Genomic DNA, 13,382 nt, shown 5'->3' with positions numbered 1-13,382 from the left:
AACAGCATCCTCTACGCCATCACTTCATCTCATCCCGGCTAGACTACTGCAACAGCATCCTCTACGCCATCACTTCATCTCATCCCGACTAGACTACTGCAACAGCATCCTCTACGCCATCACTTCATCTCATCCTGGCTAGACTACTGCAACAACATCCTCTACGCCATCACTTCATCTCATCCCGGCTAGACTACTGCAACAGCATCCTCTACGCCATCACTTCATCTCATCCCGGCTAGACTACTGCAACAACATCCTCTACGCCATCACTTCATCTCATCCCGGCTAGACTACTGCAACAGCATCCTCTACGCCATCACTTCATCTCATCCCGGCTAGACTACTGCAACAGCATCCTCTACGCCATCACTTCATCTCATCCCGGCTAGACTACTGCAACAGCATCCTCTACGCCATCACTTCATCTCATCCCGGCTAGACTACTGCAACAACATCCTCTACGCCATCACTTCATCTCATCCTGGCTAGACTACTGCAACAACATCCTCTACGCCATCACTTCATCTCATCCCGGCTAGACTACTGCAACAGCATCCTCTACGCCAGGGTTGTCAAACGTACGGCCCGAGGGCCGGATCAGGCCCGCGGACAGGTTTTATCCGGCCCGCGGGATGTTTTTGCTAAGTATAAAAATTAACCTGAAATTTTTGAATGAAAGAAACACCTGTTCTAAATGTGGCCACTGGATGTCGCAATAGCAATTATTTGTATCTTTGTAGATGATGCTATATATGTACAAAATAAACCACATGGTGTTAGTGCACCAGTCGAGGAAAATGATCAAACTACATAAATAACATCCTGTAATTTGATTTTGATGTACATTTTTTATCTTGATAGATTGAAAATCAACACCAATGAGTTGACTGATGAACATTATCACATAATTTATTCAGAAAATATAAATAACGACAAATAAAGATAGAATACTATTAACCGCAAAATGTAAGTGTAAAACCCAACAACATTATGAGTATTACAATTTCAGAATGTGCTTGTTCTATTTTTAAACAAAGAAAACCATACCATCTGAAGTTGTCTTTATTTTTAAGTTATCGTGCCGGGATTTTACCAGTCCGGCCCACTCGGGTGTAGATTTTTCTCCATGTGGCCCCCGATCCAAAATGAGTTTGACACCCCTGCTCTACGCCATCACTTCATCTCATCCCGGCTAGACTACTGCAACAACATCCTCTACGCCATCACTTCATCTCATCCTGGCTAGACTACTGCAACAACATCCTCTACGCCATCACTTCATCTCATCCCGGCTAGACTACTGCAACAGCATCCTCTACGCCATCACTTCATCTCATCCCGGCTAGACTACTGCAACAGCATCCTCTACGCCATCACTTCATCTCATCCCGGCTAGACTACTGCAACAACATCCTCTACGCCATCACTTCATCTCATCCCGGCTAGACTACTGCAACAGCATCCTCTACGCCATCACTTCATCTCATCCCGGCTAGACTACTGCAACAGCATCCTCTACGCCATCACTTCATCTCATCCCGGCTAGACTACTGCAACAGCATCCTCTACGCCATCACTTCATCTCATCCCGGCTAGACTACTGCAACAGCATCCTCTACGCCATCACTTCATCTCATCCCGGCTAGACTACTGCAACAACATCCTCTACGCCATCACTTCATCTCATCCCGGCTAGACTACTGCAACAGCATCCTCTACGCCATCACTTCATCTCATCCCGGCTAGACTACTGCAACAGCATCCTCTACGCCATCACTTCATCTCATCCCGGCTAGACTACTGCAACAACATCCTCTACGCCATCACTTCATCTCATCCTGGCTAGACTACTGCAACAACATCCTCTACGCCATCACTTCATCTCATCCCGGCTAGACTACTGCAACAACATCCTCTACGCCATCACTTCATCTCATCCTGGCTAGACTACTGCAACATCATCCTCTACGCCATCACTTCATCTCATCCCGGCTAGACTACTGCAACAGCATCCTCTACGCCATCACTTCATCTCATCCCGGCTAGACTACTGCAACATCATCCTCTACGCCATCACTTCATCTCATCCCGGCTAGACTACTGCAACAGCATCCTCTACGCCATCACTTCATCTCATCCCGACTAGACTACTGCAACAGCATCCTCTACGCCATCACTTCATCTCATCCCGGCTAGACTACTGCAACAGCATCCTCTACGCCATCACTTCATCTCATCCCGGCTAGACTACTGCAACAGCATCCTCTACGCCATCACTTCATCTCATCCCGGCTAGACTACTGCAACAGCATCCTCTACGCCATCACTTCATCTCATCCCGGCTAGACTACTGCAACAACATCCTCTACGCCATCACTTCATCTCATCCCGGCTAAACTACTGCAACAACATCCTCTACGCCATCACTTCATCTCATCCTGGCTAGACTACTGCAACATCATCCTCTACGCCATCACTTCATCTCATCCCGGCTAGACTACTGCAACAGCATCCTCTACGCCATCACTTCATCTCATCCCGGCTAGACTACTGCAACAGCATCCTCTACGCCATCACTTCATCTCATCCCGGCTAGACTACTGCAACAACATCCTCTACGCCATCACTTCATCTCATCCTGGCTAGACTACTGCAACAACATCCTCTACGCCATCACTTCATCTCATCCCGGCTAGACTACTGCAACAACATCCTCTACGCCATCACTTCATCTCATCCTGGCTAGACTACTGCAACATCATCCTCTACGCCATCACTTCATCTCATCCCGGCTAGACTACTGCAACAACATCCTCTACGCCATCACTTCATCTCATCCCGGCTAGACTACTGCAACAGCATCCTCTACGCCATCACTTCATCTCATCCCGACTAGACTACTGCAACAGCATCCTCTACGCCATCACTTCATCTCATCCCGGCTAGACTACTGCAACAGCATCCTCTACGCCATCACTTCATCTCATCCCGACTAGACTACTGCAACATCATCCTCTACGCCATCACTTCATCTCATCCCGGCTAGACTACTGCAACATCATCCTCTACGCCATCACTTCATCTCATCCCGGCTAGACTACTGCAACAGCATCCTCTACGCCATCACTTCATCTCATCCCGGCTAGACTACTGCAACAGCATCCTCTACGCCATCACTTCATCTCATCCCGGCTAGACTACTGCAACAGCATCCTCTACGCCATCACTTCATCTCATCCCGGCTAGACTACTGCAACAGCATCCTCTACGCCATCACTTCATCTCATCCCGGCTAGACTACTGCAACAACATCCTCTACGCCATCACTTCATCTCATCCCGACTAGACTACTGCAACAGCATCCTCTACGCCATCACTTCATCTCATCCCGGCTAGACTACTGCAACATCATCCTCTACGCCATCACTTCATCTCATCCCGGCTAGACTACTGCAACATCATCCTCTACGCCATCACTTCATCTCATCCCGGCTAGACTACTGCAACAGCATCCTCTACGCCATCACTTCATCTCATCCCGGCTAGACTACTGCAACAGCATCCTCTACGCCATCACTTCATCTCATCCCGGCTAGACTACTGCAACAGCATCCTCTACGCCATCACTTCATCTCATCCCGGCTAGACTACTGCAACAGCATCCTCTACGCCATCACTTCATCTCATCCCGGCTAGACTACTGCAACAGCATCCTCTACGCCAGGTGTCACCAACCTTTTTGAAACCAAGAGCTACTTCTTGGGTACTGATTAATGCGAAGGGCTACCAGTTTGATACACACTTAAATAAATTGCCAAAAATAGCCAATTTGCTCAATTTACCTTTAACTCTATGTTATTATTAATAATTAATTATATTTACACTTAATTGAACAGTTTAAAAGAGGAGAAAACACACACAAAAATGACAATTACATTTTGAAACATAGTTTATCTTCAATTTCGACTGTTTAAAATTCAAAATTCAACCGAAAAAAAGAAGAGAAAAACTAGCTAATTCGAATCTTTTTGAAAAAATTAAAAAAATAATTTATGGAACATCATTAGTAATTTTTCCTGATTAAGATTAATTTTAGAATTTTGATGACATGTTTTAAATAGGTTAAAATCCAATCTGCACTTTGTTAGAATATATAACAAATTGGACCAAGCTATATTTCTAACAAAGAAAAATCATTATTTCTTCTAGATTTTCCAGAACAAAAATTTTAAAAGAAATTCAAAAGACTTTGAAATAAGATTTAAATTTGATTCTACAGATTTTCTAGATTTGCCAGAATAATTTTTTTGAATTTTAATCATAATAAAGTTGAAGAAATATTTCACAAATATTCTTCGTCGAAAAAACAGAAGCTAAAATGAAGAATTAAATTAAAACTTATTTATTATTCTTTACAATGAAAAAAATTAATTTACTTGAACATCGATTTAAATTGTCGGGAAAGAAGAGGAAGGAATTTAAAAGGTAAAAAGGTATATGTGTTTAAAAATCCTAAAATCATTTTTAAGGTTGTATTTTTTTTCTAAAATTGTCTTTCTGAAAGTTATAAGAAGCAAATAAAAAAAAATTATGAATTTATCTAAACAAGTGAAGACCAAGTCTTTAAAATATTTTCTTGGATTTTCAAATTCTATTTGAGTTTTGTCTCTCTTAGAATTAAAAATGTTGGGCAATGCGAGACCAGCCCTCTAGTAAATAAATACAATTTAAAAAATAGAGGCAGCTCACTGGTAAGTGCTGCTATTTGAGCTATTTTTAGAACAGGCCAGCGGGCTACTCATCTGGTCCTTACGGGCTACCTGGTGCCCGCGGGCACCGCGTTGGTGACCCCTGCTCTACGCCATCACTTCATCTCATCCCGGCTAGACTACTGCAACAACATCCTCTACGCCATCACTTCATCTCATCCCGGCTAGACTACTGCAACAACATCCTCTACGCCATCACTTCATCTCATCCCGGCTAGACTACTGCAACAACATCCTCTACGCCATCACTTCATCTCATCCCGGCTAGACTACTGCAACAACATCCTCTACGCCATCACTTCATCTCATCCCGCCTAGACTACTGCAACAGCATCCTCTACGCCATCACTTCATCTCATCCCGGCTAGACTACTGCAACAGCATCCTCTACGCCATCACTTCATCTCATCCCGGCTAGACTACTGCAACAACATCCTCTACGCCATCACTTCATCTCATCCCGGCTAGACTACTGCAACAACATCCTCTACGCCATCACTTCATCTCATCCCGGCTAGACTACTGCAACAACATCCTCTACGCCATCACTTCATCTCATCCCGGCTAGACTACTGCAACAACATCCTCTATGCCATCACTTCATCTCATCCCGGCTAGACTACTGCAACAACATCCTCTACGCCACATATGTCAGAGTCAAGGCCCGCGGGCCATATCCGGCCCGCGAGAAGGTTTTTTACGGCCCTTGGGATGATCTTGATTTATTATTAGAACCGGCCCGCAGACCGCAGATCTTTTTTTTTTTTTTTTTTTTTTTTTTTTTTAGACCGCAGATCTTTTACACGCACCAAGCGGATGCCGGTCCAAGGTTCCGAAAGGGGGCGAGCGGCCCGCCGGGACGCGCCTGCCGGCCGAAGGGCTGCAGCCCGGCCGTCAGTCGCGGAGCCCGCCGTGCCACGCGCGCCAAGGGGGCGGGCCGAAACCCGGCCCCGAGGCCCTGAGACTTCTGCTTTGTTTCCCCAAACCGCGCGTCACCGCCGGGCCCGCACCACCGTCGGGCTGCAGCCCGAGCGTCGGTGGCGGAACCCGTCATGTGCCGCGCGCGCCAAGCGGAGCGGGGGGGTCAAGCGGGCCGAAACCCGCAGGCCACCCCCTCACCACGAGGCCCTGAGACTTCTGCGTTTGACCCCTACGCGCGGCCCGTCGGGACGCGCCCGCCGTCAAGCCACGAGGGCCAGCCGTCGGGTCGCGGAGCCCGCCGTGCCACGCGCGCCAAGGGGCGGGCCGAAACCAGCGGGGGGTTTCGGGCACCCAACTCGCCTCCCTCCCACGGAGGGAGGAGGGGGGTTTAATGTGAACATTACTGTGCAATCACATATTTAGAGTTTTTACTCAATTCAAGTTTAAAAGTTAAAGTTTAATATTTGTTTTCACTGCATGTTACTTCTCCTTAAACAAAGTGTTGTTTTTGATTTATAGATTTTTGCACTTTATTTTATTGTATTTCAATTTAATTATATTTTAAAAATATTTCAGTTGAGTGGATGATAGAAAATTGCTATTATTGTTTTTTTCTTTGAAGTAAATTTAGCCCACTTTTGCTAAAATAGAAAATATAGGCTACTGATGGTGCCTTGAATACCGGTTTCTTTCATTTAATGTTCATGTTATGGGGATTTTTATATAAAGGAAATTTGTCTTTTGTGTCTGTTGAAAATTAAAGATTACTGACAGAGCCATAAGAAAATATTGCTTTATTTATCTGATCATATTGGAATATATTTGTTAGGTTTTCAGTAGGTTCAATTAGGTTCACTAGACTATATGTGTCATTTAAAAATTTTTCAATGAACATTCGAACAGTCCGGCCCTCGGCTTGTAGCTAAATTTTTTATTTGGCCCTCCGTCCATTTGACTTTGACACCCCTGCTCTACGCCATCACTTCATCTCATCCCGACTAGACTACTGCAACAGCATCCTCTACGCCATCACTTCATCTCATCCCGACTAGACTACTGCAACAGCATCCTCTACGCCATCACTTCATCTCATCCCGGCTAGACTACTGCAACAACATCCTCTACGCCATCACTTCATCTCATCCCGGCTAGACTACTGCAACAGCATCCTCTACGCCATCACTTCATCTCATCCCGGCTAGACTACTGCAACAGCATCCTCTACGCCATCACTTCATCTCATCCCGGCTAGACTACTGCAACAGCATCCTCTACGCCATCACTTCATCTCATCCCGGCTAGACTACTGCAACAGCATCCTCTACGCCATCACTTCATCTCATCCCGGCTAGACTACTGCAACAACATCCTCTACGCCATCACTTCATCTCATCCCGGCTAGACTACTGCAACAGCATCCTCTACGCCATCACTTCATCTCATCCCGGCTAGACTACTGCAACAGCATCCTCTACGCCATCACTTCATCTCATCCCGGCTAGACTACTGCAACAGCATCCTCTACGCCATCACTTCATCTCATCCCGGCTAGACTACTGCAACAACATCCTCTACGCCATCACTTCATCTCATCCCGGCTAGACTACTGCAACAACATCCTCTACGCCATCACTTCATCTCATCCCGGCTAGACTACTGCAACAGCATCCTCTACGCCATCACTTCATCTCATCCCGGCTAGACTACTGCAACAACATCCTCTACGCCATCACTTCATCTCATCCCGGCTAGACTACTGCAACAGCATCCTCTACGCCATCACTTCATCTCATCCCGGCTAGACTACTGCAACAGCATCCTCTACGCCATCACTTCATCTCATCCCGGCTAGACTACTGCAACAGCATCCTCTACGCCATCACTTCATCTCATCCCGGCTAGACTACTGCAACAGCATCCTCTACGCCATCACTTCATCTCATCCCGGCTAGACTACTGCAACAGCATCCTCTACGCCATCACTTCATCTCATCCCGGCTAGACTACTGCAACAGCATCCTCTACGCCATCACTTCATCTCATCCCGACTAGACTACTGCAACAGCATCCTCTACGCCATCACTTCATCTCATCCCGGCTAGACTACTGCAACAGCATCCTCTACGCCATCACTTCATCTCATCCCGACTAGACTACTGCAACAGCATCCTCTACGCCATCACTTCATCTCATCCCGGCTAGACTACTGCAACAACATCCTCTACGCCATCACTTCATCTCATCCCGGCTAGACTACTGCAACAACATCCTCTACGCCATCACTTCATCTCATCCCGGCTAGACTACTGCAACAACATCCTCTACGCCATCACTTCATCTCATCCCGGCTAGACTACTGCAACAGCATCCTCTACGCCATCACTTCATCTCATCCCGACTAGACTACTGCAACAGCATCCTCTACGCCATCACTTCATCTCATCCCGGCTAGACTACTGCAACAGCATCCTCTACGCCATCACTTCATCTCATCCCGGCTAGACTACTGCAACAACATCCTCTACGCCATCACTTCATCTCATCCCGGCTAGACTACTGCAACAACATCCTCTACGCCATCACTTCATCTCATCCCGGCTAGACTACTGCAACAACATCCTCTACGCCATCACTTCATCTCATCCCGGCTAGACTACTGCAACAACATCCTCTACGCCATCACTTCATCTCATCCCGGCTAGACTACTGCAACAACATCCTCTACGCCATCACTTCATCTCATCCTGGCTAGACTATTGCAACAGCATCCTCTACGCCATCACTTCATCTCATCCCGGCTAGACTACTGCAACAGCATCCTCTACGCCATCACTTCATCTCATCCCGGCTAGACTACTGCAACATCATCCTCTACGCCATCACTTCATCTCATCCCGGCTAGACTACTGCAACAGCATCCTCTACGCCATCACTTCATCTCATCCCGGCTAGACTACTGCAACAACATCCTCTACGCCATCACTTCATCTCATCCCGGCTAGACTACTGCAACAGCATCCTCTACGCCATCACTTCATCTCATCCCGGCTAGACTACTGCAACAACATCCTCTACGCCATCACTTCATCTCATCCCGGCTAGACTACTGCAACAGCATCCTCTACGCCATCACTTCATCTCATCCTGGCTAGACTACTGCAACAACATCCTCTACGCCATCACTTCATCTCATCCCGGCTAGACTACTGCAACAGCATCCTCTACGCCATCACTTCATCTCATCCCGGCTAGACTACTGCAACAACATCCTCTACGCCATCACTTCATCTCATCCCGGCTAGACTACTGCAACAGCATCCTCTACGCCATCACTTCATCTCATCCCGGCTAGACTACTGCAACAACATCCTCTACGCCATCACTTCATCTCATCCCGGCTAGACTACTGCAACAGCATCCTCTACGCCATCACTTCATCTCATCCCGGCTAGACTACTGCAACAGCATCCTCTACGCCATCACTTCATCTCATCCCGACTAGACTACTGCAACAGCATCCTCTACGCCATCACTTCATCTCATCCCGGCTAGACTACTGCAACAGCATCCTCTACGCCATCACTTCATCTCATCCCGGCTAGACTACTGCAACAACATCCTCTACGCCATCACTTCATCTCATCCCGGCTAGACTACTGCAACAACATCCTCTATGCCATCACTTCATCTCATCCCGACTAGACTACTGCAACAACATCCTCTACGCCATCACTTCATCTCATCCCGACTAGACTACTGCAACAACATCCTCTATGCCATCACTTCATCTCATCCCGGCTAGACTATTGCAACAACATCCTCTACGCCATCACTTCATCTCATCCCGGCTAGACTACTGCAACAGCATCTTCTACGCCATCACTTCATCTCATCCCGGCTAGACTACTGCAACAACATCCTCTACGCCATCACTTCATCTCATCCCGGCTAGACTACTGCAACAACATCCTCTATGCCATCACTTCATCTCATCCCGGCTAGACTACTGCAACAACATCCTCTACGCCATCACTTCATCTCATCCCGGCTAGACTACTGCAACAACATCCTCTATGCCATCACTTCATCTCATCCCGACTAGACTACTGCAACAACATCCTCTACGCCATCACTTCATCTCATCCCGACTAGACTACTGCAACAACATCCTCTATGCCATCACTTCATCTCATCCCGGCTAGACTATTGCAACAACATCCTCTACGCCATCACTTCATCTCATCCCGACTAGACTACTGCAACAACATCCTCTATGCCATCACTTCATCTCATCCCGGCTAGACTATTGCAACAACATCCTCTACGCCACATATGTCAGAGTCAAGGCCCGCGGGCCATATCCGGCCCGCGAGAAGGTTTTTTTACGGCCCTTGGGATGATGGATGATCTTGATTTATTATTAGAACCGGCCCGCAGACCGCAGATCTTTTTTTTTTTTTTTTTTTTAGACCGCAGATCTTTTACACGCACCAAGCGGATGCCGGTCCAAGGTTCCGAAAGGGGGCGAGCGGCCCGCCGGGACGCGCCTGCCGGCCGAAGGGCTGCAGCCCGGCCGTCAGTCGTGGAGCCCGCCGTGCCACGCGCGCCAAGGGGGCGGGCCGAAACCCGGCCCCGAGGCCCTGAGACTTCTGCTTTGTTTCCCCAAACCGCGCGTCACCGCCGGGCCCGCACCACCGTCGGGCTGCAGCCCGAGCGTCGGTGGCGGAACCCGTCATGTGCCGCGCGCGCCAAGCGGAGCGGGGGGGTCAAGCGGGCCGAAACCCGCAGGCCACCCCCTCACCACGAGGCCCTGAGACTTCTGCGTTTGACCCCTACGCGCGGCCCGTCGGGACGCGCCCGCCGTCAAGCCACGAGGGCCAGCCGTCGGGTCGCGGAGCCCGCCGTGCCACGCGCGCCAAGGGGCGGGCCGAAACCAGCGGGGGGTTTCGGGCACCCAACTCGCCTCCCTCCCACGGAGGGAGGCGGGGGGTTTAATGTGAACATTACTGTGCAATCACATATTTAGAGTTTTTACTCAATTCAAGTTTAAAAGTTAAAGTTTAATATTTGTTTTCACTGCATGTTACTTCTCCTTAAACAAAGTGTTGTTTTTGATTTATAGATTTTTGCACTTTATTTTATTGTATTTCAATTTAATTATATTTTAAAAATATTTCAGTTGAGTGGATGATAGAAAATTGCTATTATTGTTTTTTTCTTTGAAGTAAATTTAGCCCACTTTTGCTAAAATAGAAAATATAGGCTACTGATGGTGCCTTGAATACCGGTTTCTTTCATTTAATGTTCATGTTATGGGGATTTTTATATAAAGGAAATTTGTCTTTTGTGTCTGTTGAAAATTAAAGATTACTGACAGAGCCATAAGAAAATATTGCTTTATTTATCTGATCATATTGGAATATATTTGTTAGGTTTTCAGTAGGTTCAATTAGGTTCACTAGACTATATGCGTCATTTAAAAATTTTTCAATGAACATTCGAACAGTCCGGCCCTCGGCTTGTAGCTAAATTTTTTATTTGGCCCTCCGTCCATTTGACTTTGACACCCCTGCTCTACGCCATCACTTCATCTCATCCCGACTAGACTACTGCAACAGCATCCTCTACGCCATCACTTCATCTCATCCCGACTAGACTATTGCAACAACATCCTCTATGGCATCACTTTATCTCATCCCGGCTAGACTACTGCAACAGCATCCTCTATGGCATCACTTCCAAAACCCTCAATAAACTGCAATATGTCCACAACTCTGCTGCCCGCCTGCTCACCGGAACCCGCTCCAGAGAGCACACCACACCTGTCCTTCATGACCTCTACTGGCTGCCTGTCAAATACAGAATCCCCTTTAAAATACTCCTCACCACCTACAAGGCACTCCATAACCTGGCTCCACCCTACCTCTCTGACCTCCATAACCTGGCTCCACCCTACCTCTCTGACCTCCATAACCTGGCTCCACCCTACCTCTCTGACCTCCATAACCTGGCTCCACCCTACCTCTCTGACCTCCATAACCTGGCTCCACCCTACCTCTCTGACCTCCATAACCTGGCTCCACCCTACCTCTCTGACCTCCATAACCTGGCTCCACCCTACCTCTCTGACCTCCATAACCTGGCTCCACCCTACCTCTCTGACCTCCATAACCTGGCTCCACCCTACCTCTCTGACCTCCATAACCTGGCTCCACCCTACCTCTCTGACCTCCTCCAGCCACACCATAACCTGGCTCCACCCTACCTCTCTGACCTCCATAACCTGGCTCCACCCTACCTCTCTGACCTCCATAACCTGGCTCCACCCTACCTCTCTGACCTCCATAACCTGGCTCCACCCTACCTCTCTGACCTCCATAACCTGGCTCCACCCTACCTCTCTGACCTCCATAACCTGGCTCCACCCTACCTCTCTGACCTCCTCCAGCCACACCATAACCTGGCTCCACCCTACCTCTCTGACCTCCATAACCTGGCTCCACCCTACCTCTCTGACCTCCATAACCTGGCTCCACCCTACCTCTCTGACCTCCATAACCTGGCTCCACCCTACCTCTCTGACCTCCATAACCTGGCTCCACCCTACCTCTCTGACCTCCATAACCTGGCTCCACCCTACCTCTCTGACCTCCTCCAGCCACACCATAACCTGGCTCCACCCTACCTCTCTGACCTCCATAACCTGGCTCCACCCTACCTCTCGGACCTCCTCCAGCCACACATTCCCTCAGGTCTAGTGATGCTGGCCTCCTGGAGGTCCCCAAGACCAGGTGCTGAACCTGGGGCGACAGGGTCTTCTCCCCCTCTCTCTGGAACACTCTCCCCAGGCACATCAGAGATGCTCCCTCCCTCCCTACCTTCAAAACCACACTAAAAACTCACCTCTTCACATTAGCCTTTCCAAACTGACCCTGCCCTTGGTGTTTCTTTTTTTTATTTTATTTTTTTCTTTTCCTAATAAAGTTGTTTTAACCCCCCCCCCCCCCACACACACACACATGTAAAGCGACTTTGGGTATTTAGAAAAGCGCTATATAAATCCCAGGTATTATTATTATTATTATTATTATTATTATTATATATATATGTGTATATATATATATATATATATATATATATATATATATATATATATATATATATATATAAATATATACATACATATATATTTATATATATACATACACAGAGATGCGCGGATAGGCAATTATTTCATCCGCAACTGCATCACAAAAGTAAATGGGGGGGGGGGGGGGGGGGGAGACATTAGGTGTGACAGCTGCAGCTGTGCCTGATGAATAATTGCCTGTTTCAAAGAGTGCTGCTCCTTTTTCATATGTGGGTAACAACATTTAACTAATATATAGATATATATTTACCAATTGGTTCAACCAAGACACTTACATCATGTGTTGTCTTCATTATAACACTTATATAAGACTTTTAAAGTCATTTTGATAGTAGGCTAATATAGCTAATATAGACACTTACATCATGTGTTGCCTTCATTATAACACTTATATAAGACTTTTAAAGTCATTTTGATAGTAGGCTAATATAGCTAATATAGACACTTACATCATGTGTTGTCTTCATTGTAACACTTGTGACGTATTTCATATGAAACAAAACCAGGAAAACGTTTACAACTTTTATTTACTTTAAACA

Source organism: Entelurus aequoreus, linkage group LG17 (assembly GCF_033978785.1).
Source record: "Entelurus aequoreus isolate RoL-2023_Sb linkage group LG17, RoL_Eaeq_v1.1, whole genome shotgun sequence".
NCBI classification, from domain to species: Eukaryota; Metazoa; Chordata; class Actinopteri; order Syngnathiformes; family Syngnathidae; genus Entelurus; species Entelurus aequoreus.
The sequence above is the reverse complement of the archived record's forward strand: the minus strand, read 5'-3'. Positions refer to the sequence as shown.